Source organism: Schistocerca gregaria, chromosome 7 (genome assembly GCF_023897955.1).
Source record: "Schistocerca gregaria isolate iqSchGreg1 chromosome 7, iqSchGreg1.2, whole genome shotgun sequence".
NCBI classification, from domain to species: domain Eukaryota; kingdom Metazoa; phylum Arthropoda; class Insecta; order Orthoptera; family Acrididae; genus Schistocerca; species Schistocerca gregaria.
This window is the reverse complement of record NC_064926.1, coordinates 335,915,601-335,940,942: the sequence shown is the minus strand read 5'-3', so window position 1 is coordinate 335,940,942 and position 25,342 is coordinate 335,915,601. Positions and strand designations below refer to the sequence as shown.

Below are 25,342 nucleotides of genomic sequence, written 5' to 3'. Positions count from 1 at the left end.
GAATTCTTTGTGCACAATTCCCTTGGTATCAAAGAAAACGATGATCATGCTCTTCACTTTGCTCATCATCTGTCTCGCTTTTTTGGGTCTTGGAGAGCCCGGGCTCTTTCGCTGGGACGATTGTTGCTTTGTCTCTGGGTCATAACCGCAGCTCTTTTCCCGAGATTCGCACGGAATTTGATAAACACGCGCTGTTCTGTTCCCGGATCCATCGCAAAATCGCCACACGCCAAACACAATTACGGAAATCACTGTGAACACGCAACACGTCCTCCCAGCTGAACGCCACTCAACACAGTGACTCATCAGAGATGCATCTCTCGCCACCTATCGGTGCAAAGATATACTACTCCTGCTTTCCAGATGGCAGCACCAGTCCCGAAAATTTTGGATTCCGGACCTTTCATTTACGATGTAAAATTTAACCTATTGTCTGATAATACTAGATATTGATGTTCAAACATTACTTGAGTGTTGCAGATGTAACCGTAAAGTGCAAATAATATGGCTAGACATTGACATTTCGATACCTGTTTGGTAACGTGGTTTTCTGTTAGCTATTGCGTTGACTGTGTTGAGTCCCGAAACCATCGGATTGCTTCGGTGGCCACCCTCGAACCCTGTCATCAGAGTAGTTTTCTCTGTGTGTGTTTTCAGCCAACCGCAGTAGCTCTCTCTCTCTCTCTGGTCACTAAGCAGTTACTGGCGGAATACAAACAACAGCCCGAGCAATAACGTAAAATGTCCACGAAGTGACTGAAATAGGTGCGCTTGCCATGCACCGAAATCAAGCACCCCACTGGTGAGAGGCAAGGTGACTCAACGAAATCGAACATCACGATGAGAACACAAAACTGTTAAATCCACGCCTTTGTTCCTAGATCACGCTAAACGTAGTTTCTAACGAGTCATGGAAAGAGCTAACCGTACTGCACTTCACAGTCGAATTTGTAGCACTAAATTAGATTTCGAGGGCAAGTACCAACCTTTAGAACACAAAGATTTACATTTGCATTGTAAATGAAATATAGAATCATATGCACCACTTCTTCATTGCAGGAGAGCGCACACTTGACATCTGTCAATTCACGGCTCCATCAACCACGAATGGACAACAATGGTTTGAGTAAACCGTACCCATTTTTTGGCGTAGGTCCGAGTTTACAATATAAATGGGGCGATCACTTTTGAAAACACAGTTGACCCCGGTCACGCAGGAGAGGTACTGAAGACGTGATTGGATGTAGCACAAACACTTGTCACCTTTACTGATATTAGCTTTTCACCTAGAAAATTTTAAGTGTGCTGCGTCTTTTTCGAGATATTTAGTTGTCCCAGTTTAAGACAAAAACCCTGTACAAGGGGCGATGAAAAAATTTCCGTCTGAGGTCGTTGCTGCAACGTGTACGCAGGGTAGCGCAACTCTGATGTGGGTGTAAGAGCACCGACATTTAAGCAGGCATTCTCGCCTTTCCGTAGTGCGTGCCGTAAATGCGGAAAAGTGCACTACAGCGCCGTTATTACGAAATTCGTCCAAACAGAACCAATGTGTTATTATTCTCTTGCCTGCCAGCGGACAAACACACCGGTAGATATCCATCTGAGAATGCGGAGTGTCTCTGGGGCAGCGTGACTGTCCCCTCGTCCCAAGAAGTTCAAGAACCACTCACCTGCTGGAATGGTGATGGAGCCCTGTTCTTTGATTATCGGTGGCCATTGCGTAGTGACTTCAAGGCACCTGGTGTCTCCACCGCTGGGGAATCGTACTGCGGAATGCTTGTGAAATTACGCCGTCAATTAATTCGAAACGTCCGGAGAAACTGTGACAAGGGGTGCTGCTGCTTCATGATACGTCACACCTCCTTATCGCATTGTTTTAAGGCAGAAGTTACGCTAAACATGGGAGGGGGGGGACACTCGAAAACCCGCCCGCCCTTAAGTCCCGATTTGTCCCCTTGCGATCGTCACGCCTTGGGATCCTCGAAGAAGACCGTGAAAGATCGATGATTCCTGTTGGATGAGCAGAACGCCTTCACGTAGCATGACACAGTGTTTTACCAAACGGGCATTTTCAACCTTACGCGTCTCCCTTTGGATGACAACCTCAGTGCTCACGTCGATTTTTGTTGTTTGGAACGCTGGTTCTGGACTGCACGGCCTTCGAACGGAATCTTTCTAGTAGCCCTGATAGATCAGTTACATCTTTTAATAACGTAATGGCGATTAAAGCCTTCAGATGATCGTAATTAAAATAGCAGCATGTTTGTTGTATGAAGTTCAGAATATTGCTGCTGATAGAGGCGCCATTACGAAGCAAAGAGTAGCGAGTTCAGATGTTCGTGTATCAAATTTTCTTTTCACCTTCGTGTTTTGTAAAGGATTGTGCGACTTTCTTATTACATTAATAGAAATAAAGTTGTTTCTAACCTGAAAAGCCGGAATGTAACGAGACAAAATGTGACATTAACATTCTTTTAACTACTACGTTATGCATTTATTGCCTATGTAAAAGGAAACATGTATTACAGGCAGCTGGAGGTGCTTCATAAATAAAAGAAGCAAAAAGTATGTGGCAAAAACAAACTATCTTTCAATTAGCTGCAAGTATGCAAATACCTTCATGAATAAAATATGTTTTCTGTAATATTCAGTGTTAACTTAATATAAGTGCACTCTCTCTCTCTCTCTCTCTCTCTCTCTCTCTCTCTCTCTCTCTCTCTCTGTAAAGTTTAATAAGCTAATGTCCTTTCTGACTGGACATGGAACTTTCCTTTTTGTCTTATAACATGTTCATGAGTGTTGAAGTCTCTATTTATGTATGCCACAAGCAGCGCAACATGACCGTTACATGGAAAAGGGAGGAAATGCGCTTTTTAATTGAGGCAACTTAGGATTTATTTTCGTAAACAAACGGCGTGGTCTGAGAAACAGATACAACCGACAGCTGCCGCTGGAGAGCGCTTCAGCTGCAAATCACTTTAACGAGCACGTCCGATGTGACGCCTGGCGCTGCGTTTCGTGAGGTTGGATTTCCCGGCAGCGTTCACGTTAGTGTTGCCTGCCTCGCCCCGTGTGAGTTGGGCTTCAGAAAGGGCGATAAAAATTGTAGAGGGAGACCAAGCTGCGGACACAGAGCGCAGTGTTAGATTAGGTTGCAGCAGTTGCTCAAAGATGAAGAGGCGTTCATAATGCAAACTAGCGTGAATAGCTGATAAAGCCAGTGCTTCCGATTGAAGACCACAACGCTAACAATGGGGTATCGTGTTGTTAGCCTATTGCTTAGCTTCACTGACAAAGATGTTGCTGTACACAAATATAACAGCAAAGATTTTACATTCGTCAGATAAACGAAATGCTAATACGTAATAAACAAACTAATGCATTCACAATCATAGAACATCGTATTGTGATTCTGGCAAATCAATTTACATTGGTAGGCGTCTACTACTGAGAAGCTGTGAAATTAATAACTTGTTAACGATGGAGTATTGCCGCTGTTTACAACTACAAACATATCCTGCAGAGCACTATACGGTGCTAGGCACAGGCTGCCTTCTGCCACACCTACTTGTTCCCTTTCTGTTATACTCGCAAATGCAACGATGGAAAGCGACTGTTTGTATGCCTCCGTAAGAGCTCTAATTTCTCTTGTCTTTGCGGTCCTTACACGAAGTGTACGCTGGTGGTTGTAAAATCGCTCTGCAGTCAGCTGCAGACGCCGTTCTCTTCAATTTTCTCAATACTGGTCCGCGAAAAGAACGTCGCCTTTCCCCCCAGGGATTTTCATCGCGGTTCACGAAACATCTCTCGCTTGTTGATCGAATCTAGCATTAACACGTGTCGCAGCACGCGTCTGAATCGCTTCGATGTCTTCCTTCATTCCGACCACGTTGGGAACCTAAACACTCTACCGATTTTCAAGAAGGGGTGCATACGTATTCCAGATGCGGTCTTCGTTATAGATGAGCTACACTGCCCGTAAAATTCAACTCTCACACCGAAGTCGATCTTCTGATTTAATCGGCTTGAATGTACGAAACAACATCTGCATTAACTTGAATTTTTCTTCATTTAGAGCAAGCTGCCATTCATTACACCAAGTAGAATTTTTCTCTACACATCCTGCATCCGCTTACAGTCACTCGACGTGATCAGTGTCATCAGCAAACAGCCGCGGGCTACCTCTACATCTACCTCTACATCTACATGACTACTCTGCAATTCACATTTAAGTGCTTGGCAGTGGGTTCATCGAACCACAATCATACTATCTCTCTACCATTCCACTCCCTAACAGCGCGCGGGAAAAACGAACACCTAAACCTTTCTGTTCGAGCTCTGATTTCTCCTATTTTATTTTGATCATCATTCCTACCTATGTAGGTTGGGCTCAAGAAATTATTTTCGCATTCGGAAGAGGAAGTTGGTGACTGAAATTTCGTAAAAAGATCTCGCCGCGACGAAAAACGTCTTTGCTGTAATAAGTTCCATCCCAATTTGCGTATCATATCTGTCACACTCTCTCCCCTTTTACGTGATAATACAAAACGAGCTGCCATTTTTTGCAGCCTTTCGATGTCCTCCGTCAATCCCACCTGGTAAGGATCCCACACCGCGCAACAATATTCTAACAGAAGACGAACGAGTGTAGTGTAAGCTGTCTCTTTAGTGGACTTGTTGCATCTTCTAAGTGTCCTGCCAATGAAACGCAACCTTTGGCTCGCCTTCCCCACAATATTATCTATGTTGTCTTTCCAACTGAAGTTGTCCGTAATTTTAACACCCAGGTACTTAGTTGAATTGACACCCTTGAGAATTGTACTATTTATCGAGTAATCGAATTCCAACGGATTTCTTTTGGAACTCATGTGGATCACCTCACACTTCTCGTTATTTAGCGTCAACTGCCACCTGCCACATCATACAGCAATCTTTTCTAAATCGCTTGGCCACTGATACTGGTCTTCGAATGACCTAGCTAGACGGTAAATTACAGCATCATCTGCGAACAGCCTAAGAGAACTGCTCAGATTGTCACGCAGGTCATTTATATAGATCAGGAACAGCAGAGGTCCCAGGAAGCTTCCCTGGGGAACACCTGATATCACTTCAGTTTTACTCGATGATTTGCCGTCTATTACTACGAACTGCGACCTTCCCGACAGGAAATCACGAATCCTGTCGCACAACTGAGACGATACCCCCTGTGAGTCAGATCACTCACGTATATACATACTTATTATAAAAATATGTGTGTGTGTGTGTGTGTGTGTGTGTGTGTGTGTGTGTGTGTGTGTTGTGTGTGTGTGTTCCACACCACCTCCTAAACCACTAGATACATTTCAACCGAACTTTGTACACAAACCCCTTACAGCCAGTCAACAATTGCTGTGGAGATAAGAACCGCCAGCCTACCATAGTTCAGGAGATATGACGTCGTATACAATGAGATGCACTGTAGTTGTAAGCGTCCGCCTTCAATTGATAGACAATGAGATCCGTGAAAAATTACCATATAATGCATGTCGTTTAAATTTATTACTTTCGTGCTACAAACTCCATTCGCAATAAATTTCGCGTATAGCTTCCACATATATCGCTAAATGCGCCTACAAAGTTATATCACGATTCCACAGATGGTTCAGGAGATATGACATCCTAAATACTGAGATGCCTAAAAAACTGGCGCTTTGAGCATGATGTTCAAATTATAGAACTTCTTTGCTACCAACTCAATTCGCAACATGTTTTGCAGACAGTATTCACATATGCCGCTGAATATACCTACAAAAGTATGCCACTATTTCACACACAGATCAGAAGATACGAAGTCATAAACACTGAGATGCATGGAAAACTGCCGCATCATGCATGACTTTTAAATATATTCTTTCTTTATTGGCAGCATATTTCGCAGATAGTACCCACATACGAGGTACGACAATAAAGTAACGAGACTAATTTTCTTTGCAAGGTGTGGCAACCCTGCAGGCTTTCGTAGGCTCAATATCGTTGACCTTGGTCTACAAGCTGCTTCTTGTCCAAGCTGCACAACGATGCAACTAATCATTAGTGAGTTGTGCTGCAATAAGTTAACACGTGTTTGTGTCTCTCGTCACGGAAATGAAACCGTATAATATTGCGCAATGGTATGCCATTTCTTTTTGCGTTAAATTGGGCGAAAACGGGACGACAACTTACGGTAAGCTTCAGGAGGTTTTTGGAGAAGAGATTATGTGAAGAGTGCAAGTGTTTCGTTGGCGTAAAATGTTTAGTGAAGGCAGAACGAATGTTGAAGGAAAAGCGAAATGCATGCTTGTGTGTTTCTTTGATTCCAAGGGAATTGTTCATAAAGAGTGGTGGCCTCCTGCACAAATAGTTAACAAATACTACTACAAAGAATTTTTAGAAAGACTTCGTAAAAGAATTCTTCCTGCCCGCGCCAACATTGCTGATTGGATTCTGCACCACGAAAATGCGCCATCCCATACTGCTGTCAGTACATCAATTTTTAACCTCAAAACAAATTTCAGTACTACCACAGCCACCTTATTCAGCAGATATCGCTCTGTGCGACTTTTTTCTATTTCCAAGAATCAAAACGGCAGTCAAGGGACACGATTTTCAAACAACACAAGATGTCCAAAAAGCTGTGACGAGGGTCTTGGAGGATATTACAGAAGATGAGTTCCAGTAATGTTACCATCAATGGCAGAAGGGCTGGAAACGCGTGTGCGATTAGAAGGGAACTACTTTGAAGGAGGCAACACTAAACTTGACTAAAACGCTAGGCAACATTTTTTTCACATCGCTCTCATTACTTCATTGTCGCATCTCGTATACCACTGAATGTACCTACACAAATATAGTACGGCACATAGTTTAAGAGGTATGTTACAGACACTGTGTTGAAATGCTGTGTAATGTATGAAGATTTGATACATTTATTCAGCCAGCTTAAGGAAATATGGCAACGGCCTTGCCGCAGTGGATACACCGGTTCCCGTGAGATCACCGAAGTTAAGCGCTGTCGGGTTTGGTCGGCACTTGGATGGATGACCATCTGGGACGCCATGCGCCGTTGCCATTTTTCGGGGTGCACTCAGCCTCGTGATGCCAATTGAGGAGCTACTCGACCGACTAGTAGCGGCTTCGGTCAAGAATACCATCATAACGACCTGGAGAGCGGTGTGCTGACCCCATGCACCTCCTATCCGCATCCTCCACTGAGGATGACACGGCGGTCGGATGGTCCCGCTAGGCCACTCGTGGCCTGAAGACGGAGTTAGTTAACTTAAGGAAATGCCCACACCGAGCAGCGCTTTTGACAGCTTGCAAGTGCAAAACGCAAACCGGCTGGGGGCTACATCAGTAGTTGTTTACAAAGCTGTGAAGAAGCGTTGACACGGGAACGTTTAGAAAATCGCGTTGTAGGTACGTGAAGCAGCTGTACCCAGCGTGCAGAAACTGTAAGATTCTAACATGAAATAAGCAGAATGAATAACCGAGTGATGCGAGGCTTTTCAGCGAATGGAGATTAAGAGCCCTTCTATTATACTTCGCCGGGACACTCTTGACAATACCACTATCGCTGGTGAAGACTCGCTGGTCCAGGCCAACGCTGCTTAAGAAGTCTTCGAGCCATTCAAATGTGTAGGAAGTTAGCCCGGTTGCTCGGACCTTCGTTAAGTGTGCAGTGGGGTACTTTGTCAGACGCTTTCCGGAATTATATGAAAGTTGAATCTGTCTGTTGCCCTTCATCCTGATTCGCAGAACGTCGTGTGGAAAAAGACCAATTCTTTCTAAAATCATGCGGATTTGCTTATAGTACAAGCTTTTCTGTCTCACGGAATTTTATTACGTGTATTTAAACTTAGAACATGGTTTGGGAATGGAAGTAGTGTGCGCTGTGAGACATCCTCGTTACAGACTACCACCTCGTAAGCTGTTAGATCGATTTTCCGGCTTCTTAGGGACACAAGTAGCCTAGCACCCAAGTGTCGAAATGATTACATTCTTACATGACTACAGCTTTTCGTTTTTGACTGCCACCTGGCTTATTTCGTGCTTAGTGAGTACGACCCCTTCAGAGGACATGGTTAAAGAGTGAAAAAGAAGAGGAAAAAAGGAGAAGAATGTTACGGTATACGGAGACTTCGATCTCGAGTGTTGTTGTATGGCATTCAAGCTCTTTGTGCGACCGCACCATTAGGACTGGGTACCTTTTTTGTTGGTTTAAAGGCTGATGGGCACGACCGTCCGAGCATAACGTAACGTTCGAAAAAGCAGGGCTAAAGATAGTTCCCAACTGCGTGCTTCAAGGCGAAGGCGTTGTCCTTATTACTCAAGTATTCGGCTGTTATTGTTTTCCAGTCGTTACGCATTTAGCTCTGCATGAGCAACTGCCCGTGAAGGGATACGTACTAGCAGTACACCGCCCAAGAAAAATGCGAAGCTCTGTACGGCTGTGACGAGGGTCTGCAGTCACAGAGTCCCCATAAAAACGAGAGTGCAAAAAGTATTAAGCGATTTATATTTAGAACTTAATGTTCTGTGTATCATATAACCCGATAAATCGGGAAGTTCAAACACGAATGCATGTATAATCGGAGTTAAAAACACGCCTTCAGTATGCCCATTGTTTGGCTGCAGTAGTGTTTCAAGACAATCATCCATCGTCAACGCGATTTCTTGCACTATACTGCAGATTTTCCATCTGCTGACGCTGAGTTCCTGTGTATTTCCGGAATGCTACGGATGTCAATTTAACAGCCCGTGCATCCAAGTTATTGACAAGAATAATACGCACATCAATGGAAAAGAAAACTGACGATATGTTTGATGACAGCCAGCTTAGCCTTAGGAAAGGTAAAGACACCAGAGAGCCAGTTAATTGATAATGGAAGCGAGACTGAAGGGAAAATAGACACACGTTCATAGGATTTGTAGCCCAGGAAACAGCGTTGGACGATGTCAAATGGTGCAAGATGTTCGAAATTCTGAGAAAAATAAGGGTAAGCTGTAGGGAAAGACGGGCAACACACAATTTGTACAAGAACTAACTGGGAACAATAAGACCTACGGCCAAGGACAAAGTGTTTGGATTAAAAAGGTTGCAAGACAGGGTTGTAGTCGTTCGTTTCTACTGTTCGATTTATAAATCGAAGAAGCAATGATGGAAGCAAAAGAAAGGTTCAAAAGTGGGATTAAAATTCAACATGAAAGGATATCAATTATGATTCGGTAATGATGATACTGCTATCCTTAGTGAAAGTGAAGAAGAATTACAGTATCTAATGAATGGAATGAACTATTTAATGAGTATGGAATATGGATTGAGAGTAAATCGAAGAAAGAAATGAGAACAGAATTGCGGATCACGATGTAGACGAAGTTAATGAAGTCGGCTACCTATGCGGGAAAGTAGCCCACGATGGACCGAGCAAGGAGGATATAAAAAGCGGGATAGCACTTTCAAAGAGTGCATTCCTGGTCAAGAGAAGTTTACTAGTTTCAGACATAGACCTTCATGGAGAAAAAAAATTATGAGAATTAACGTTTGGAGCACAGCATTGTTCATAGTGAAATTTGAACTGTGGGAAAAACTGAACAGAAGAGAACTGAAGAATTCGAGATGTGCTGCAGAGAAGAATGTTGAAAATTATGTGGACTGATAAGGTGAGGAATGAGGTGGTTCTCTGGAGAATCGCCGAGGAAAGGAATGTATACAAAACACTGACAAGAAGAAGGGACATGATGATGGAACATAATGTTGAGACATGAGGGAATAATTTACACAGTACTAGAGGTAGCTATACAGGGTCAAAACTGTAAAGAGAAACTGGAATACATCCAGGAATTAATTGACGACTTAGGTTTGCAAGCATTTCTCTGAGATGAAAGTACTGGCACAAGAGAGGAATTCGTGTATGGCCGCATCGCACCAGTCAGACCTTAGCAAAAGATCTGGCAGAGAACACGAGAAAGTTCTGGTCGTATGTAAAAGTCTAAGGTCTCGATTCTGTCGCTTCTTGACCAGTCTGTCGTGGCAGTTGAAGATAGCAAAACGAAACCCGAAGTTTTAAATTTCACGTTCAAGAAATCGTTCGCCCAAGAGAGCCGTACACACTTGCGGTCATTTGACCACCGGACAGATTCCCGTATGGACGACACAGAAATAAGCATACCTGGCGTAGAGAAGACTTAAAGATATGAAATAAAATAAATTACGATGTACGGATGGAATACTAGTTCGATTTTACAAAGCGTACTCTACGGCATTTGCCCCTTGTCTATTTTGTATTTATCGTGAATCTGTCGCCCAGCACAAAGTCCCTAGTCACTGGAAAAAAGCGCAGGTGACTCCAGTATATAAGGAAGGTAAAAGAACTGTTCAAATGGCTCTGAGCACTATGGGACTCAACTGCTGCGGTCATTAGTCCCCTAGAACATAGAACTACTTAAACCTAACTAACATAAGGACATCACACACATCCATGCCCGAGGCAGGATTCGAACCTGCGACCGTAGCAGTCGCACGGTTCCGGACTGCGCGCCTAGAACCGCGAGACCACCGCGGCCGGCGTAAAAGAACGGATCCGCAGAATTATAGACCAGTATACCTAACTTCTGTTTTCTGCAGAATCCTTTAACACATTCTCAGTTCGAAATTAATCAACTTTCTTGAGGCTTAGCACCTTATGTCCTCGACTCGGCATGGTTTTAGACAGCATCGCTCGTGCGAAACTCAGCTTTTCCTTTTCTAACATGATATACTGAGAACTTTGGATGAAGTGTAACAGGCAGATTACATATTTCTATATTTCCGAAAAGCATTGGACACTGCGCCTCATTACAGGCTGTTAGCGAAGATGCGATCGTACGGAATAAGTTCACAGATAGATGAGTAGCTCGAAGACTTCTTTAATAATAGAATTCAGTATGTTGTCCTCGACGACGAGCATTCATCAGAGACAGGGGTATCGTCAGGAATGCCGCAGGGAAGTGTGATAGGACCGCTGTTTTTCTCTATAGACGTGAATGATTTGGAGCGCAGGGTAGGCAGCGGCCTGTGGTTGTTTGCCGATGATGCCGTGGTGTAAGGTGGTACGTCGAAGTTGAGTGACTGTAGGAAGATAAACGAATAGAAAAAAACTTCCAGTTGGTGTGATGAATGGTAGCTAGCCCTAAGTGTGGAAAAATGTAATTCAGATGAGTAGGAAGAATAAACCTGTAATGATCAGTTACAGAATTAATAGTGTCCTACTTGTCACAGTCCAGTCCTTTAAATATCTGGACTTTGCGTTGCAAAGTGATATGTTGTGGAATGAGCATCTGAAAACTGTGGTAGGCTAGGCGAATGGTCGACTTCGGTTTATAGGCAGTATTTTAGGAGAGAATGGTTCACCTATAAGGGAAACCGCATGTGGGACGCTGGTGCGACCTATTCTTGAGTACTGCTCGAGTATTTGTGATACGGGCCAGGTTGGATTGAAGGAAGGCATCGAAGCAATTCAGAGGAGGGCTGCTAAATTTGTTACGTATGGTTTCGAACAACACGTAAGTGTTACGGTGATGCTTCCGGAACTCAAACGGGAATCCCTGGACGAAAGGCAGCATTCTTTTCGTGAAACACTCTTGAGAAAATTTAGAGACTCTGCATTCTGCTCCCGGCAACATAAATCGCGCGAAAGTACCACGGAGATAAGATACGAGAAATTAGGGCTCATATGGAGGCGTATGGACAGTCTTTTTTCCCTCTCTCTATTTCCAAGAGGAAGAGGAGGGGAAATGTCAAGTAATTGTACAGGATAGTCTCCGTCACGCACCTTACGGTGGCTTGCGGAGGATCTATGTGGACTTAGATGTAGGTGTAGATGACTGATGACTCAAAAAAGGGAATTTCTAAAGCTACTTCGCATCTTGAGGAGCTTAAATGTTCTCTCACTTAAGACATGGGTTAATGCGTTCAACAAATTTTCGCAACCTTTGTACGGTGAGAACTGTAATTGTATATACTCCCTAAATACAGTGACATACTTCGTCTAGAAAAGTCGCTTTTGCTATTTGAGCATATGTCAAATAGATCTGATCTTCTTACTGCGTAATCTGATAATGCAGTGGAAACTATCAACTGTGGAACCTCACTTTCCATTAAGTTCATGGAACACACTATCGTCGGTCCAGTTCTTTCGATGGGCCGCTCAATGTCTCTGTCGATATTAAAATAAGTGCATACCCCGCGTTGCAAAGATCCACCATATTATTGACGAGTTGTTCCACGGAGACAAAAAAAAGTGTGTGAAGTCCTATGGGACTTAACTGCTAAGGTCATCAGTCCTAAGCTTACACACTACTTAACCTAAATTATCCTAAGGACAAACACACACACCCATGCCCGAGGCAGGACTCGAACCTCCGCCGGGACCAGCCGCACAGTCCATGACTGCAGCGCCTTAGACCGCTCGGCTAACTAAGACACAAAGCAACAGTGAAGAAAGATAGGAGTTGCACAGTGGTCTTGTAATTGACTAGTATTAGTAATTCAAACGTCATACTGACATAGTAATAATGATTAACGTTCTGCAGCTCTCATTGGAAATTACAATCAGTTCATATCATTCTGTCATATTCAAAATATAAGGTTAAGTGCTGTGGACACAGACTACGTATTGTTAACCGAAGCGTTGCGAGTTGCCTTGAATCAGCGACATGAAATTGTATCAAATCTTAGGCTTAAGTAGACCACTACAAATAAAATTTAAGTAATGGTTTTCATTAAAAGCTTCCCCGTCCCCCTTTTTGGGGACTTTTAGCAAGCCTAGTTTCGAATACATGTTATTCGGTTTCAGATGACAAAAAACTCCTAAAATGAAAACTGCAATATGTTGATATTTATTTAGACGTGTGCAACAATTAAAAGCTAGTACACTACTGCCCAATCATGGAAACTGCCTGGCCTAATGAATGCCACGACACTAGTCGCCTTGGATTGGGACAATGACCTATGTTTTTATTTTTCAACTGCATTTCATTAGCCGCGATTATTTACGAGTTCTGTGTCTGTTGTAATGAAGTATAAAAGACGAGGTTCTAAAATAATGTGATTACTACATTTGTGAGGCTTTTATTACACATTTTCCTTAGGTGTCCCACTGATAGGAACATTTCCTTTCGTTCATACTGTACTTCATATTTTATGATCGGACCAACCAAATTAATTACTTCCCGCCAGCGAACTACATATTCTTCGGACTTCCCAACATGTGAGCTACCCGGGCGTCTTCAATTTCCTCGAACAGCGGAGGGAAGTTGAGCTGAAATTTTACACGATAACAAATGATTTACGTGTACTAAACGATGCGGCTTTCCTTATTTAGATTCTTTCTGCTGGTTTGTATGTATCGCGTTGTTTGCCCCAGGCAACTCGTAACCGTTGGTTGTTCAACACTGAGTCATTTTTATCAGCCTCTTTAACGGTTTGCAATCAAGCTTATCCACTGTCAGTGCATCGCTGGAACATCCAGATAACACTGCCTTAAAATAAGAGGGAAAAGAAGCACCCAAAAGATATGGTGGAATGTTATTTCAGCCTCGTATACGTACGCCCCATTGGCGGTTGCGTATATGTTTAAAGTTGCAGTTCTCTGTGACAAGAACAATGGCCTAAAGCTTTGTTTACCTTTAGTGCTGCTACCACGCGCTGTTGAGTATATTAGAGGCGTGAACAGAGATGTAGAGTGTTCACTGTAAAAAACACGGGGATGCCGCATACTAGTGTGAGACAGTGTTATCAGCATCTGACAGACTGTAGAAGGGATTTGATTTTGGGTCTTAATTAGGCCAGCTGGTTGAATCGTGCATTATCCAGATTTGTGGGCATTCGGATGTGACAGTGTCCCGAACTTCGACGTCATGGGAACGTGACGGCTGACGTGCACGTCATCAAGTGTCTGGTCGACCACATATGGCAACAACGAAGCACGTTCGCTGTGTTGTGCACCAAACACATCGTAACCCTTCACATCTGCGACTGCCATCGGAGAACAAGTACTGGACTCTATCCAACATTCTGTGCCATCCCACACCATTGGTGGGAGACAGGCAGCAACCGGTCTAAGTAATTACTGTCCCATAGTTATACTGCCGTCAGCACAAAACACAGACGGGTCCTGTGGCCAAGAAATAAGGTCACGGGAACCCCACCGGCGGGCATGTACATGACAGTTGGAATTGTCTGCGACAAACAGAAAGTTCACCAGTACTGTTTGTGTTCAGAGTTCTTATAAGGCCTATAGCATACTGATGGAGTGGTTTTGTGTTCAGCTGTGAATTACGGTTCTGCAGTACGCTGGATGACCAGTGTCGGCGAATACGGCGGCGATCTGGAGGGAGGTTCCATTCTTCTGGTGATTCAGAGAACCACAGCGATTCCACTCCTGCCGTCGCGGTGTGCGGATCCATTGGATACGGCTGGTAGTGACTGACTTACGTCATGCATCCTCATGTCTTACTTCTTATTCGACGATCTCGTAGCGCCATTTTCCAACAGGATAATGGATGTGCACAGACGGCACGTCTCTCTAACAGCTCTCTGCTTGATACTGAGGGACTCCTGTTCCCAGCAAGGTCCCAAGATCTTTCTTCTATAGAATCTGTGTGGTACTAGGTCGAACATCAACTTCCAGAGACAGTATCCAGGATTTCAAGAACCAACTACAACAGTGGTACCTCCGTCTCCCTCAGGGGAGCATGCAGCGGTGTATGACACCCTCTCCAACATAATAAGTGCATGCTTCCAGGCTACAGGGGGGTGCAACGTCAGACGGATATGGCGGCCCCTACTGTCAAGTTCTTTGTTAATTTGACTCGCTATTGTAATTGACTCTCAACGCCGGAAGATTCTCTTCGTTTCCTCCTGTCCTTCTCGGAGCTTCCCTTTTTTTGCTAGGCATTGTAAAGCTGGTAGAGGTCTTTCTCTCCATCTGGCGCCAAATCTCTTCGTCCAATAGCTTGGCCCTATTACATTCCACAGATATCTAGAATGAAACGTGGATCAATGCAAACTACTGTTCTCTTTCCGGGTGACTGATTTCAATACTTTGATTAAGGATTAATGTCCCACTGATGAAGTCACTGGTTCAATTCTTGGATGTACTGGAATGCCGGTTAGCTACCTTTCAACAAAATGGTGTCAGTATTGTTTGCTGAACTTGGACAGAGAGCGAGACAATGCGACAGCAATTGCATTCATCATTTGTTGCATTTTTGTTCTGAAACTGCAATGAATACTGAGCAGTACTCTATTGATCCCTGAAATTAAATCTTTTAAACGAAAAGGAGTCAGGGTAGGTGCGGAAAATTCGAATGTAAACCCCACCTCATATAGCAGTTATGACAAGCCATTTCAGTGATTAGGGATCATCGTCAGAAAATCTGAACTAAATATTTTATACTTCATATTGGAGCTGTGTCGCAGAATCAGAATCTAGCCATTACACCGAAATCGGAATTGTGAGTCGGTTTCCTGCTACATCAAAAGAAGTGAGTCATAGTCTCTGAACACCGTTTGTCAATATTACATTATATTTTATTATATCATATTACGTTGTAGGATTTGCAGTCAACCGATAGGCGTCAACCAAGCACCGCTAATTATGACACGGCCTTGGAAAGTGCTTGGTCAAGCTCAGTCACTTGCGAGTAAAGCAGATTATATTACGAGTTCAGAAATGGTTAAGTTGCCTTTTGATATGTTAATAATGTGTATTGTTCAGTTATGAAGTGCTTAAAAACTGATTCTGACAACGCTTATAGATAATTTATAATGTTCACTTGATAGGAGTATAATGATTACGTACACTGCAGAATACATTTTGCTGTTTTCTCTGACGGAATATGATAATAATAAAAAATTGCGGCTGCCCCTATAGATTACCGACTTCATTATTTCGATGTGATAAAAGCCTTGACCTGTTTCACTGTAGTTCCATAAAGACATTTAGTCAAATGTGTATTGTTCAGTTATGAAGTGCTTAAAAACTGATTCTGACAACGCTTATAGATAATTTATAATGTTCACTTGATAGGAGTATAATGATTACGTACACTGCAGAATACATTTTGCTGTTTTCTCTGACGGAATATGACAATAATAAAAAATTGCGGCTGTCCCTATAGATTACCGACTTCATTATTTCGATGTGATAAAAGCCTTGACCTGTTTCACTGTAGTTCCATAAAGACATTTAGTCAAATGTAGCGAACTCAAATCTACACATCGCCACTGTTGTGGGCAGCGACATATGACGACGACGGGTTGGTGGAACTGTTCCACCTTCTTAGTGTCTTGTTCTGATGTGGGAAGGTAATAACTTCACCACTTACACGTCCTGCAACTACAGTACAAAGGGAGACAACAACGTGCTATCCATGGTAACAAAGAAAAGGAAATAGTGCTGTGATCCTAAAACTAAGTGCTGTTTCTAAACCTCAGCTTCAATCCACTTACCATTTGGTATCCTCATATTCATTTTCACATAAGAAAAGGTGTGCTATATTTTGATTCCGCCGTAAGTGCGAAAGCTGTTTCGCAATAATTTCTGCATAAGAGGGTTTCATTTACTGCAGAAAGTATCCGACTTTTTGTCGGACAACTGTTCGCGTCGAGGAGCTACATTACTGGCCAATAAAATTCCTACACCAAGAAGAAATGCAGATGATAAACGGGTATTCATTGGACAAATATATTATACTAGAACTGACATGTGATTACATTTTCCTGAGAAATCAGTACCCAGAACAGCCAACTCTGGCCGTAATAACGGCCTTCATACGCCTGGGCATTGAGTCAAACAGACGCTTGGATGGCGTGTACACGTACAGCTGCCCATGCAGCTTCAACACGATACCACAGTTCATCAAGAGTAGTGACTGGCGTATTGTGACGAGTCACCATCGACCAGACGTTTTAAATTGGTGAGAGATCTGGAGACTGTCCTAGCCAGGGCAGCAGTCGAACATTACCTGTATCCAGAAAGGCCCGTACAGGACCTGCAACATGCGGTCGTGCATTATCCAGCTGAAATGTAGGGTTTCGCAAGGATCGAATGAAGGGTAGAGCCACGGGACGTAACAGATCTGAAATGTAACGTCCACTGCTCAAAGTGCCGCAACTGCGAACAAGAGGTGACCGAGACGTTTAACCAATGGCACCCCATACCATCAAGCCGGGTGATACGCTAGTATGGCGACGACGAATACACGCTTCGAATGTGCGCTCATCGCAGTGTCGCCAAACACAGATGCAACCATCATAATGCTGTAAACAGAACCTGAATTCATCCGAAAAACACGACGTTTCGCCATTCGTCCACCCAGGTTCGTCGTTGAGTGCACAATCGCAGGCGCTGCTGTCTGTGATTCAGCGTCAAGGGTAACCGCAGCCATGGTCTCCGAGCTGATAGTCCATGCGGCTGCAAACGTCGTCGAACTGTTCGTGCAGATGGTTGTTGTCTTCCAAAGGTCCCTATCTGTTGAATAAGGGATCGAAACGTGGCTGCACGAGCCGTTACAGCCATGCGGATAAGATGCCTGTCATCTCGACTGCTAGTGATGCGAGCCCGTTGGGATCCAGCAACGGCGTTCCGTATTACCCTCCTGAACCCACCGATTCCATATTCTGCTAATAGTCACTGGATCTCGACCAACGCGCGCAGCAATGTCGCGATACGATAAACCGCAGTCGCGATAGGCTACAATCAGAGCTTATAAAGTCGGGAACGTAATGGTACGCATTTCTCCTCGTTACACGAGGCATCAAAACAACGTTTCACCAAGCAACGCCGGTCAACTGCTGTTTGTGTATGAGATATCGGTTGGAAACTTTCCTCATGTCAGCACGTTGTAGGTGTCGCCACTGGCGCCAACCTTGTGTGAATGCTCTAAAAAGCTAATCATTTGCATATCACAGCATCCTATTCCTGTCGGTTAAATTTCGCGTCTGTAGTACGTCATCTTCGTGATGTAGCAATTGTAATGGCCAGTAGTGTATAAAACAGTTATGTGAACTGACGGCTGGAAGAGTTCAGCGATCAGAAGCTTCGAGTGTTCCTTGCCGCCTGTAACGGCCGGCGTGCCCTACCCTTCACGAGGGGAAAAAACCAATAACAACTTTGGGCGGGCGCAATTACGAAGGCGGCCGTGGCAGCTGGCACACACACCGCACTCTGGCACGGCACACATTCCTCGAGGCGCCTCGGACCGCCGCCAACCCCAGCAACCCCCGCCAGATGGCAGCAGGGTCGGCAGGTGGCGGCGGAGCGCCGCCTCCCCAATCTGTGCGCCTAATAACCCCCGCTACCTGCTCCAAATGCGCAGCCGGCGGAGGATTTGCTGCTTAGATATTTTTTTGCCGCCGGCCCGCGGGGGTGAAGGCCAGGCGACAGGTGCCCGATTGATGGTGCTACCTGCAGCGGCGGATGCTGCTCCACGTGGCACTGCGACCAATCGGAGTGCTCCGGTAATGGGGCGCCATCTGGCTGACGCCTGCAGATGCGCTTCGACGTGGTACAGGTAAACGCTGACCTTGCTTGCTCATCGATTACTACGGAAGGAAACGAAACTTTTTTTCTCCCCTTCCAGCACTCTGAACAGATTGTTCTCGACGACCGTACGCCACGAGCTGAATGTTTATTCATTAACTGCAGCTACAGTCAAAATAGAATGTTAAGCTATTCATGAGGGTATTACGTTTCAAATAAACCGCTTATGGCTTTGTAGATTTAGTGGGCTATTTCTCAAAAGATTCATATGCATACGTTCTTTTTACAGGTCTTGATGACAAAATGGTTTATTTTTTATGATTTCATTTTTTCTAGTGGCCTCACGCTGTCCATTTTTCTTCTGCCTACCTCTTCATCTCTGTGATATGTTGGACATACTTTCAGCAGTAGTATGGGCTACCTCGTCTTTCTTCTGGTGCAGTCTTAATAATTATTGAAACCAATTTATTAAAGAAACAACTCGTCGTCGATCTTATGTGCCCTCTGTGCTACATTAGTTTGCTTGCTGCACAAAATAATTAGTTCTCTTACGGCATCAGTTAACACTACCCAATATGTATTTTTGATATTAATGATTCATTGCCATAATGAATGAAAACGATAAATGACAGACAGATCTTCGCTGGCCAACTGTACAATAGTCGGTAACTTGTTCGACTTGTACTCACTGTTCGTACATTCTCTAGCATGAATAGTATCACAGCCTAAGAAGGAACAGAACAGAGCGGTCGGTTGGTTTCAGTGGGCGTAGCGAAGCAGATGAGCAAGACGGGTCTGAAATCTCGTAAGTACCCTACCTTATTAAAGTATCCGCACACAAGTAGTGTAATAATGAAAGTCGTAGATATCATGCCGGCAACTAATTCTCACCCGCAGACGACGTCTTCAGTTGACGAGGAGACCTGTAAGCTTTCTTTTCATTTCCTCTCTTATAGAAGAACAATGAACTAATATCATTCCATTGTGAACCTCTGCGTGAAAATGGGTCATCAGTCATAAGAAGAAAAACCTAATACAACTTCCCCGAATCAGTCCTGTGAACACGGGTGCTTTCGGAAACCAATACTGGCCAATAAATGCTCTTAAAAAATATAGATATTAAACAAATATAGTACTCTCTGGACAGCAGGAAACATTGCGTAGGTTGGTGATGGTCTTTGAGTGATACGAAGCGAGGATTATTAATTTTTTTTGAAAAATTTGTTAATGAACCACCGAGCTCTTGCTTCGGTTCTTTTCTCCAGAACCCACTCGGAGCTGTCTGTATTACAGCCAATGTCCGTGAGTACTTAGCGAATCATGTCGCTCGTTATCGGTGACAGTAACTTGCGCCGCAAGCCTGGTTCGTTCATTTTGTTACGACTTCCCATAAACATAATACGGCCGTAACTCCAAGTCTTGCGCGTCCTCCCTGCGGTATAAGCATAATAAACGCCCATAGAGGGTCCTCTAAACTGCTGCAGCAAGACTATAATATTCGATGAAGAGCCAATAAATTTAGGCTACTATAATGCAGCTGCTCAACGAACGACGACTCACTAGTAAACAGGATGCTTTATTGGAAAAGATGACGAGGTGTTTAACGATCGGCCTTCGCCTGTTCCGTAACATAACCTCAGCCACTTTATTACGCCGTCTCACGCGATTCCGGAAGAGCGCATTAGGTTCAGGCACAAGTAATGCAATTTACAAGCCTGTAGTATCTACACAACAGTGTCATAAAGGTTAGTCTAATAATGTAGCAGTAAATTCAGTAAATATACAAATGGTCTTCGGTGACGATTGTCGGCGACGACACCGCTGTCGAGGTATTTGAGTACGGCGTATCAATGTTTTGAACACTGAATGTAGGCCACGCATAGCGTCTTCTTCTCTGACTGGTTTAATGCTCGGCAATAAAAAAGGGCATAATTGTATATAGAGTAGATTTCACTTCATGTTTTCTTCCATACGAGTGATGTCAAATTCAAGTGGATGCGAAACAAGATAATAGACGATAAGTGCATATAAATCCTATAATGCCGTGCACGTTCCTTCGCGAAGTTATTCTTTCCAGAAACATCATCTAAGCTGTTTTACTGCGACGTCCTTTCCTCGAGAAGCGCTAGTCTCCTTAGGTATGCGAGATAACTTCCAAGAAATTTGGAAGGAGGTACTTTGAGGAGGGGACGTCCGATATTTTTTCCTCGGTGGAAGGGCTACTAAGCAGTCTGTGGACTCGCGAGATCAATTGACGAACTACTCGATCGATTATTAGCGTGAATGAATGTGTGTGTGTGTGTGTGTGTGTGTGTGTGTGTGTGTGTGTGTGTGTGTGTGTGTGTGTGTTTCTCTTTATTTTTGTGACGAAGGCTGCGTCCGAAAGCTAACGTGTACGTGTCTTTTAATTGTATCTATCCGCAACTTAACGTGTCATCTCTACAGTAAGTAGCAGTCTATTTTTTCCTTGCATTGCTGTATCTAGAGAAAAAGCTATAATAGTAGAACCCTAGGTACATCTGACCACGTCCTACCGAAGGATCCGATTTGTTTCACTTTGTTAGAAGGAACACCATCTTCAGCGCTCCTAAAGCTAGAGTGAAAAAGAGACTGCACATAAAGTACCCCGGCAACAGAAGGAACCTACGTAAGATCACTGAAAAATCACAATACAGTTCTTCGTCTCCTCCACGTATTATTCCTAACAATGACGTATTCCTGTCTTTTTCTTTTCTATTCTTCTGTCCGTTCCCGTTCTAACTTCTTATTACTATCTATCCTCTTTAATTATTATTTTCAGTACTTAGGTATTAACCAACTAGGATCACGTTAAACTTCAATTCCTGTTCTTACTTCGTTGTTTTTTACTTTTCGAGTACTCCTTCGTCTTCTCTCCCAGCTTTTAACTTTCTTCCGTTCATGTTGTTCCCGATTTGTTCTATCCTCTGCCTTGTAAGGGTTTTAAATATGCTACCTTATTCTTAAAGGTTTTCCTTCTGTTATTTTCGTTTCTTTGATAGTGTTTCTTTCTACTTCTTTTCTTATTTTTGTAATACATGAAATACAAGTAATACAGAAAGATAAGAATATTTGTTTCGACAGTCTGTTCCGGATAATTTAGTAGAGTTGTTGTAGGACACAATCATTGCTTTGCCATTACTTCTGACATATTATACGTATATCTTTTCATAAATGTCGTTAGCATCCAGCATTTGTGTAACACCCATTACGTTTACAGTCAGCCATCTTTCCAGTTTCTCCGTTCTACCCAGCTTATAGTTTATCGATAAACAATTAAATGCATAAATATTCTGGTCCTACCACGGTGTTACGCATTTCTTGTTGTAAATGATTTTCGTCAAACTCCTTGCTCTTTCCTTTTTATCAGCTTGTATCATTATTACTGTTACTATTATTATTATCATTACTACTAGTACTTGATTCCCACATTTCCAGATTTGAAAGTATAGTAGTCAGTGCAGTACAACACTAACAATGAAGGTACGTTTATTACGAAAACCAACCTAGAGGAAGAAGAGAATTTAACCCCTGGAGGGAGCGAACTATTGTTTATATAAACACCAAATATTCCAGAATATACAAACATATGAAGTTTCGAGAACCTTTCAGAAAAGACAAATATTAAATAACAAATCGTCGCTGGGCGTAGTGTTTAAACTAATGACCCGCACGCCAGCGAGCAATGCCAACCGCTACGCTGCATTGCATGGGGCGCGTCAAAAACCATTATCATTATTGTTATTATTAGATTTCATGTAATATTAGTTGAAGGTTCATTTTAATTTGCAGCTTTAATAGGTAAATTACTAATAAATAGGAAACAAGGTTTTATGTACTTGAAAACATTAAAATGCTTCATTTCCTATATAGAAAAAAATATTTAAAAAGTATGCATAAAAATGCAAAACTATTTTGTTTTAGTATTACAAATCTGTAAAACTTACGTTACGAAAAGAACTCACCAGTCATTCTGACGTAGTGGTGAAACAACTTCCTGCTGCAGTGACCACCAAAACTTTCTCGAAGTTTGCCATCAAAAATCGATATCGGTTGTCTCGAAAAAATGCACGATACAGAGAGAAGGACTTTTCAGCATCTCGTACTGCATATTTCTTCGAACGAATGTCATTGACAGACACATTTTCAGTTTCACGAACATCTACTTCCCCTTCCAAAACCTTGGCAATTTTGCACGTAATATGATATTCACCATTTTTTTCGAAAGCATTTTTAAATTTCTGTATAATAGTTTCCCCTTTTGTACCGTAAGTGAACTAATTTTTTTCTCAGTGTCATGTCATTCATCAACTGTCTCAGTTAACAAGCTGGTTCTTGTTCTAATTTTTTGATAGAGCGAAACAAAATACCCACATTTGAGGATGTGAAATGTACGACAGTTCATTTTTAGTGTACTATCGTTGAGTAAGTTGTGAAGAATTTCAACTGAAGGAGCGTAATCCTTATTTCGTTCATCAACCACTGATTAGAAAATTTTAAAACTGTTTGCATAATACACTGCTGCTTCCAATCATGTCGACCAACGAGTAATTATGGGTCCAGGTGGAAGTGAAAGATCTGTAATTTTGACTGAACAAATCAGCTGCAGCTGGCGCTTTTGCAAAATCCTTTCTGTCATATGAGATAAATTCGTCCACTTTAGGATACGATATACGTATCTCCTCACATACTCAGTGTAACCCATGAGCTTACTATACAAGGTATGTTATCACTTGTGGGATGCTTACAGAAAGGCATCTGTAACTAAGGGTTGAACTTAATCAGATTTCACCCCATTCTGCCGTAACGACAGTAGTTACTCGTTGAATAAGCGAGGCATTGTTACATAATTCGATGTTGATAGTTCTTCACATGGTAATAGAAAACACAGCTTGGAAACCGTTTCATCATTTTCTAGCACATCTACCAGAACGCAACCCACTTTCCTACCACAAAAAATGTGATGATTCGTCAATGCTTAACCAATTTTCTTTTCATTTTCTTATCGTACTTTGATCTTCCTTGGCATTTTTTTAACAGGCAAGCACATACATTTTTTTAAAATATTGAATCTTCTGGTGTTTCGAGATTTGCTTGTTTCGCAAGACTAATTCTGAACTATGAGCTTCCCAGTTTAAAGGGAAATCACACGAATGAAAAATGTTGCACAAATCTGCATAATATTCGGAACTTTTTGAAACTAGGATATATGAAGAACCTGCTTTGCCTAAAATAAACTGTGTAGAAGTTGTACATGAGACGGCTTTCCGATATCTCCTAACTACTAAATGCTGTGAGCTTCGGATATCATCTGCATTCACTGATTACTCACATTTCTGAAAAAAATAGAATTCTTCCATCAGTTGAAAACATGCCACTACGTTCGGCAACATACTGTTTCGGGATTATATGGCCAATCACTTCACTTAGGATAACGTGCTGTATAGACAATCTGATTTAAGCAAGATGATGGTGATGATTGAACACTGTTGAGTGTACTGCGTCAGCCGTTCACATCATAAATAAAAAGATTTCCCGATACAGATAGCGAGGCAGCACGTGCTGTGGAGCCCACTCACAACGCAGTGTGTTTAGGAATGAGGTTCATTCAAACTACGTTCTCATAATATGACAACACACGAGACTTTTTTTTTCGGCAATTTAAAATTTGTGACAAGGAAAAGTGACACTGTGTATTTATTGCAAAATTATTTAACGTATTTTTTCTACAGAAAATATTACAAAAATTTATATTTTTATATGAAAAAATTTCATATATGGTTGGACTGCGATGTTTCGGGAACTTCTTAGTTACACATGTTTAACGACAAACAAAAATGTATTACATAAAAATATGTTTCTACCAATAACTTATGGCTGCAAGAAAGGAGAGGCACACAGCTATTAGTCTCAGTGCCATTATTCCTACAGGTGTATAGGAAGAAGGAAACCTTTTTGTTTCCTTATGCCTATACACCTGTAACAAGAGATGGTGACATGTCCTACCGCGAGTCTATTGGATCGTAAATGAAATGCACTGAAGGTGGCTATTTACAGCCGATATCTAGATTTGCAAGAATAATGAAAGGTAATTGGATTGCAACTGATAACTGTGTGCCTCTCCTCCGGTATAGTCTACGATCGCTGTGCGCAACAGTTCCCTATGGAATCAAAGTTGGTTACTTATGGCTACTTTTTAGAAGGAAAAATTACAGCAGTGTACCCTTGCTGTTTCAATAAACAACGGTACCAACGTTTGCATTTTTTGGTACAACGTTCATTTCATTATGTCATTAAAAAGAGCCAGTTTAGTGAGATGGGTGTTGGAACATCGCCGGCCGGAGTGGCCGAGAGGTTCTAGGCGCTACAGTCTGAAGCCGTGCGACCGCTGCGGTCGCAGGTTCTAATCCTGCCTCGGGCATGGATGTGTGTGTTGTCCTTAGGTTAGTTAGGTTTAAGTAGTTCTAGGTTCTAGGGGACTGATGACCTCAGAAGTTAAGTCACATAGTTCTCAGAGCCGTTTGAACCATTTGTTGTAACATCAGTTAAGATAAATAATTGTAAATAAATGGTACTGATGGGAGCTGTACAAGGGAAAAGCTGAGAAAGTGCTAAGTATGATATGAAGACGTGGCGCGCCTATCATTCCATTCTATCTGTTGACATACACAAAAAAGTAGTAGGATAGTCACGGCAGTAAGATGTAACATTAGATGGAGAGTCAAGCGTTAATGTGCTGAAGCGCGCCATGCTCTGCGGGGTGGCCTGTAAGTCAAGGGGAT

At 42.7% G+C, this 25,342-nt stretch overlaps 1 protein-coding gene and 1 pseudogene across 1 annotated transcript in view; both read left to right on the top strand.

The window, feature by feature from the left end:
• LOC126281753 (uncharacterized) overlaps positions 1–25,342 on the top strand; it is a 158,925-nt gene that overhangs the window by 86,851 nt on the left and 46,732 nt on the right. The window lies entirely within an intron of this gene.
• On the top strand, positions 6,970–7,087 carry LOC126282659 (5S ribosomal RNA; annotated as a pseudogene).